This window comes from Macaca fascicularis, chromosome 5, assembly GCF_037993035.2.
Source record: "Macaca fascicularis isolate 582-1 chromosome 5, T2T-MFA8v1.1".
In the NCBI taxonomy this organism is placed as follows: domain Eukaryota; kingdom Metazoa; phylum Chordata; class Mammalia; order Primates; family Cercopithecidae; genus Macaca; species Macaca fascicularis.
The window spans coordinates 182,393,799-182,401,126 of record NC_088379.1 but is presented as its reverse complement, the minus strand read 5'-3'; the positions used below and the strand labels follow the sequence as shown (position 1 = coordinate 182,401,126).

Here is a 7,328-nt window from a genome sequence, read left to right as displayed (position 1 = left end):
ATTAATTTTTTCATGAAGATGGAGCCCTCATAACCTAAACACCTGTTAAAAACCCCACCTCCCAATACTGTTACATTGGCAATTAAATTTAACATGTGTTTTGGTGGGGACATTCAAACCATAGCAGTAATCAAACATGAATGCTTAATCTTTTTATTTATCCTAAGAAAGTATATCTTCTTTACTCTGTGATGTGATGATTGGTTAAGCTGTCCTGTTATTTAAGTTCTTAAATTTTAAAATTTCTTAAACTTAAATTTTTAAGTTCTTAAACTTTAAATTTTAAGAACTTGATAGTACACTGTGGTATTGATTTTTTTTAAGTAGGAATTTGTGAAAAGTTCATGGATGCATATCGTAGCTCCATACCAGTGGAAAATATGTATGACTAGATATAAAATATTGAATGCAATGTTATGAAACAATCAAAAGTGTTTCAAGACACCTCCTTCCACACTGAGAAATCAATGAGCAGCACTGTCCAGTAGAACTTTCTGTGATGATGGAAATGTTTTAGACCTGTACTGTTCAATCGGGAAGCCAGCAGCCACAGGTGACTCTTGAGCACTTAAAATAGGACTAGTGAAAATGAGGAAACGAACTTTCTATTTTATTAAAATGTAATGAATTTAAATTTAAACTTACGTAGTTACATGTGGCTGGTGGCTACCATACTAAAAGTATAGACGAGACATCTTAAATGTGTTCGTATTCGTGTTTGTGTGTATAGTGATTGTTAGAAAGGATAAATGGAGTAAGTTATACTTGCAGCATTTACTTAAGAGGTTAAAAACCTCCCATATCTCTTCCTCATTATAAAGCTATGTAAGAGTCATGAATCACATCTCCTGCGGCACCTGATTTTGTTTATATGCTGTAAAACTAAAGAGAAACTACCTTTCAGGCTTGGTAAGGGGCTTACTACATTTAATATTTGTTGCATAATTATGGCCTTAGGTAAACAGATAGTAAACAAATAATATAATGTTCCATTTTCTCAATATTTAAATATTTGTGTCTCTAAAATATGTAATGTAAAATCTATTTAAGAAACTATTTTCAAACTGTCCTGTTTATAACTTACTTTCTTTTTATCATCTAATAAATAGCAGTTATTTCTTCTTCAACTCTACTCTTTCTGCTCCTTCATATTATTCATAGTAGATACCACTTTTAAACTAAAATGAACAGAGCCTATCACATAATTTTTAGTGTAATAATTCACAGTTTTACTTTTTACATTATCAGTATGCCGAAGATGAGTAAATACCTTTGAAGTTGATTATATCTTTTATATTCACCAAAATGTTGTCATTACACTAAATGATTTGTAACAAGGTGCAAGATACCTAAATAAATGCATTATTTAAAAATCTTGACATCTGTTAAAAAATAGATCATTTTTTTTAAAAATCAAATGTCAATATGTTTTTAATATTAAGATAAATGAGGTTAGCAAGGTTCAATATATGATGGTTTTTTTCCTTGACATTTAACCCATCATATTAAAAGCTTCTTCAAAGGAAAGAAATATCAGCTTGTCACCTGGAGATTGAAATTGAGCTGCTCTGAGACAAACTGCTGCTTCTTCCCTATGATGAAATTCATAGAATGGACAAAAATGTCAGGATAAAAATAGGCCACCTGGGAAAAAAAAGCTATCAGGAGAAGAACTATAGCTGTTGTTATAATTACAACTAAAAATCATTTAAAAGCCAGTTATTTTTCCCTAGTAGCACATGAAAGAACATTTAACGCATTGATTTATATTGTTAAATACTTAGGTGAGAAGAAACTGTGGTAAGACTATCCTTATGGACAGTCTGTGGATTTAATGTTAATAAAAGATGAATCATGGATAACATGGCATTTTAAAGAATGGCAAATATTTTAATTCATAATATACAAAGGACATACCACAAGCTGGCATTTTCAAACTCCAGGATAACAAAAAGGAATATCTATATCAATATTAAATACCATGCAAGATGTTGAGAGGTTGGATGCCAAAATACACATATCTTATTAGGAAAATCTCTAAAAATGCAAGAGTGACAGAACACTAAATAAATCTAATGAGAATTAATAACTTGCATTTTCCCATAATGTAAAAGTTATCTTGACTAAGCACTTAGAAAACATTATTACTCTTAAAAAGTATTCCCCCAAAAAACTGAATACTGTTACATATCAGCCTTTTCTCCTTCTGTGAAATGGAAGAACATGAATTTGTGAAGGTTTCATTAAATTTAAATACTGTTAGCCACTGGCCACTCCATATTACTAATTGCTCAGTTTTGAATGTTACATGCTAAGAAAACTATTAGCTACTTTTATGGACACTTTATCATGTAAGTTAGATTACATTATTATCTAATGAGATTTTAATCCTTGGGAAGTCAATACAAGAATCAGTCATTTTGGATTTTACTTAACAATTTTAACATCACTTTTTTTAAAAACTCATTTTTAATTATTTAGGAAAATATTATATAGGATACTTAACTTTATTCTACACTGCTTTTCCAATCAATATTTCTCCAGTAGACAAATAATGCAAAGAGAGAAGTTCAAATGAAGTATGGGCCTAAATCCAGTCTCACTTTAAGGAAAATAAACAACCCTCAAAGTATAACACACCTGGTAACTGAGATTGGCAAAACAGTCCTTAATTTTATAAATGTGTTGAATCTGAACGTCAACAGAAAAACAGGGAATGTGGGGAGGGAGTGCTTAATGGATTGTTTTGGATTGTACATAAAATATGTTACAGAAAGTCACCAACTCCTCAGAAACAAAGAAATTAAAGTTAGTTTCATGCAGTGAAAATACTGGCAAGTAATAGAACAGAATGGCAGACTTGAAGCTGACAGAAATGTTTTACATATTGATTGGGTATTGGATAGCATTGTTAAAACACACAAAGAAATTGCCTTCTCCATACATTATCAATTCCATATTCAAACATGCCTAATATTTTAAATCTTCACATACAGAAAATTTGAAGAAACAATGCTCGACAGTCTACTGTTTGTAAAGGGATTTCCAAAAAAGAGATTGATAGTAGAATAGGATCTGTCTGCATGACCAATTTTACTATGCATTAAAATAAAATTTTATTTGATTTTTACCTCATGATATTTGATTTTTACCACAGGTTCAAATAACTGAATTAAACATTTCACATAAATCATGATACACATTCATCATCAGTCTGAAAGTCACCATTTTGTTTTTATTTTATTATATTTTTATCTTATATTTCTCACCTTCCTCCCTGAGTCCTACCCCCATTCATCTATCGGTGGAATAAATGCTTGATTTCATGTTTTTGGTTATGTTATTTTCAGTATGAGAATTTTTTCTAAAACAAGAATAAGGTTTTGTGAAGGTACTTGTAATTATTACTATGCTATCAATCTTTTCTTTTCTATTTATTTAGTCAACATGAAGTTTTTAAGATCAGACATGCTGATTATGAATACCATTGACATGGTTTAGCTAGATGTCCCCACCCAAATCTCACCTTGAATTGTAATAATCTCCAGGTGTCAAGGGTGGGGCCAGGTGGAGATAATCATGGGGGCTGTTCCCCCATACTGTTCTCGTGATAATGAGTGAGTTCTCACAAGATCTGATGGTTTTATAAGCATGTGGCATTTCCCCTGCTGGTACATTCTCTCTTTGCCTGCCACTATCCACGTAAGATGTGACTTGCTCCTCCTTGCCTTATGCCATGATTGTTAGACCTCTCCAGCCATGTGGAACTGTAAGTCCAATTAAACCTCTTTCTTTTGTAAATTTCCCAGTCTCAGGTATGTTTTTATCAGTAGCATGAAAACAGACTAATACAACCATAGTATGTAATCAACACATTTTGCTTTTATTGATTCCCCTAATAATAAATAGCTATGTTGCCTCCAATTACCTATTTCCACAAACATACTCAGGCACGTCCCTGCTTGGAATGGGGGCAAGATTTTTCCAGAATAAAATAACAAAGATCACATTGTTGAGTAGTAAGACATAAGCATTTGTAAATCCACCACCGTGTAATTTCCTCCAGAAAGCCTACACCAGTCTATGTTCCCACAGGCTATAGATGACAAGCATCAGTTCTCCATATTCTTATCAACATGGTTTCTTTCCCATTTTGGGACTCCAATAACTGTGAAGTAGTATTTTATTTTATTTTGTATTTATCTGATTACTAACATGGTTGCACATCTATACACATAATTTTCAGTCATTTTGTACCATTTATATCCTTTGCCAATTTCCTTACTAATTTTTTCATCTTTTTGGTTACTTGGAAGACATTCTTTGTATAGTTTTAATATTAAACCTTTTGCAAATATCTTCTCCCAATCTGTCGTCCATCTGTTAATATTTTTTGTAATATTCATTGCTGGAAAAATATCCTGAATTTTTATGTTGATAAATCCATGGCAGTTAAATCCATATACATTGTGCTTTTAAGGTTCTGTAATGAAGTCTCCATAGCCCCATTATTTTTTACAGTTTTACTATTTGCATTTAAATCATTAATCAATCTGGAGTCCTCCTTTGTATATGCTATGAAATAGAAGGCCAACTTTATTTTTATACTTTTTAAGTCTGTTTTCCCGAAACAATTTATGAACCATTCAACCTTTTGCCATTGGAGATGATACCACTTTCATCTTTATCTAGTTCCCAGATTAAGGGGTCTGTTCTTGAACTCTATTTTGTTACGTTGATATTTTCACTCTTTATTTCCTATGTTATTATTTAAGCTTTGTAATACATTTATGTATCACTAAGAAGATATCCTGTTTCTTTTTTGTCAGATGACTTTTTCACAGATATTTTTGTATCTGTATATTTTGTATATATGTATATATGTTCGGTTCCTCAAATGTACTACTGAATATTTATTGAAATTACATTGAACTTATAGGTAAAACTTTTATATTGTTAAATACATAATAGATCTCCACATTTATTTAGGTGTTCTTTAATTTCATTTATTACAATTTTAAAATTTCTACTTTATAGATTTATTTCCACGGTTAATTTCTACATACTTTTTAAATTTTGTTGCTATTGTTTTATATCACATTATTTTTCATTTTGGCTGGCATTACTTATTTAAATGAATGCTGAAGAACTGAGAAAGTTGACCTCATATTTAGCAAACTTTTTCAGTTCTCTTATTAACACTCATTATTTGTTAATTCTACTAGAATTTCATGCAGATCACATCTCTGTAATCATCAAGTTTTACTGTTTTATTTTTTCTCAAAATTTTCAAAATCCACATTTCTTTTACATGAATTCCAAGGAATTATCCCTAATCTCAAGTGATTGACTGAAATCCAATAATTAAAATTGGACACTTGTTTTGCTCCCGATTTAAGATAATGTGTCTAAAGTTAATCTTTAAATGTGATATTTGATGTATATGCATCAAATATTTATATTTACATTATATTTTGGTATAAGTTTTTAACACATTAAGGAAGTTTCCATTTAATTTTATTAGAATTTAAAAAATACACAATATGGTAGAAATTCAACTTTATAAATTGTTTCAATTTTTAAAACATATAATGAGCTTTATAAAATTCTTATTCAGCATCTATCAAGATATTTATGTGATTTTTACTATTAATGAGTGAATTAGAACATTGAAAACTTTTACAAAGTGAAAATATTCTTCTATTCTTCTATTTATCATAAAGCACCTTTTAATATACTTTTGGATTCAGTAAGCTAAAAATGCTCACATGAAATTATTTCCATTATGTGTATGACAAAGTCCTAGGAAATGTATGTCAACCACTCCCATAGCCTATAGAAAGCTAGACTCGCCTAGCAACATATGCACACATATGACCTTAGCAGACCACTGGCCTCCAGCTGGTGAAAGAGAGAAGCTGACCTAGGTTGCAGATAGAGGAGGTGATTTATTTTAGGAGAAAGTTGTTGATCTGCTCTAAGTCTCAATTTCCCCACTGGGAAGAAGTTAGGAGAGTTTTAAGCCTAGAAAAAAGGGCGTCCTGGAGCCCTGGATATTTAGGAAAACTGTTACCCAGAGTCTGACAAAGGCCTATGAAATAAAGGCAAGAGGCCACGGTAATGACAAGAAAGTACTGTGCAGAGAAAGCACAAGCAGCCCTAGAACCACTAGAATTCTCTCATCAGCAGGGGCAACAGCATGCAGGTGGTTCTCATCAGCCAGCGAGGGGCTACCTGAAATTAAAAATTTGCCTAAGAAATTTTAAATATGCCAAAGGACCAAGCAACCCCAACAGGAGGCTGGACCACCCATTGTCAAGCGGCTTAGGGAGAGATTATCACCTGCTCCCTGGGAAGTGTGACCACATTTTCCAACAGACACCTTCAAAGGACTCAAAAAAGTACTTGTGGCCTAGTGCGGTGGCTCACACCTGTAATCCTAGCACTTTGGGAGGCCGAGGCAGGCAGATCATCTGAGGTCAGGAGTTCAAGATGAGCCTGGCCAACATGGCGAAAACCGTTTCACCTAAAAATACAAAATTAGCAGGGCGTGGTGGTGTGCAACTATAAGCCCAGCTACTTGGGAGGCTGAGTCAGGAGAATCGCTTGAACCTGGGAGGAGGAGGTTGCAGTGAGCTAAGATAGCACCACTACACTTCAGCCTGGGCGATAGGAGTGAGACTCCGTCTGAAAAAAAAAAGTATTTGCATCAAAGAATGAGTAAAGTACACACAGCCTCCAGGGTCAGAGGAAATAAATATAAAGAAGAAAATTTAAATCAATCCCAGGGAAAAAATTTGTCTTAACATTTAGGTAAGTGTGTCAGCATTCAATTTTTTCTGTACATACCTATATGTGTAGGTTTTTAAAATTACTATTAGAGAAAATACATGTAATAGATATATAGAAAGAATACAGAAAGAACATGCAATATATCTACAATAAACTTGAGTTTTTATTCTTTATGAAGTACAGAATGCTGTACATTTTACCCAGAACTCTTATCATAGGCGTTTTACTTACTAGTATTTTATCTAAAACCTGTTTAACATTTAAATTGACTGAATAAGAGTTGTCAGGTTAAAAGCAGAGAATGACCTTTTCTTTTTTTCTCACTACTGCTCTTTCTAATTTTGAACTGTTCTTATTTATCCCCGGATGAAATATTAGGCCGATCTGACATTTTTTCCTAGTTACTCTCAGTTATGAGGAAGAACTCTCATTTTTCAGGGGTTTAAAAGTTCTTTCCTGCCTAATATCTGAGTATCAACCTCTCATCCAATTGAAACCTTTTCTCATCGCCTTCTCCCCAGTCTCAAACAACTGGG

General features: G+C 32.6%; 1 long non-coding RNA gene across 1 annotated transcript in view; it reads right to left on the bottom strand.

Moving 5' to 3' along the window:
* Positions 1–1,472: 1,472 nt before the first annotated feature.
* The window catches only part of LOC123573662 (uncharacterized), a 157,103-nt gene continuing 151,247 nt past the window's right edge, over positions 1,473–7,328 (bottom strand). The window contains exon 5 of the long non-coding RNA XR_010587092.1: positions 1,473–1,644. This is a non-coding gene — a long non-coding RNA (uncharacterized lncRNA). The remainder of the gene's footprint in view (positions 1,645–7,328) is intronic.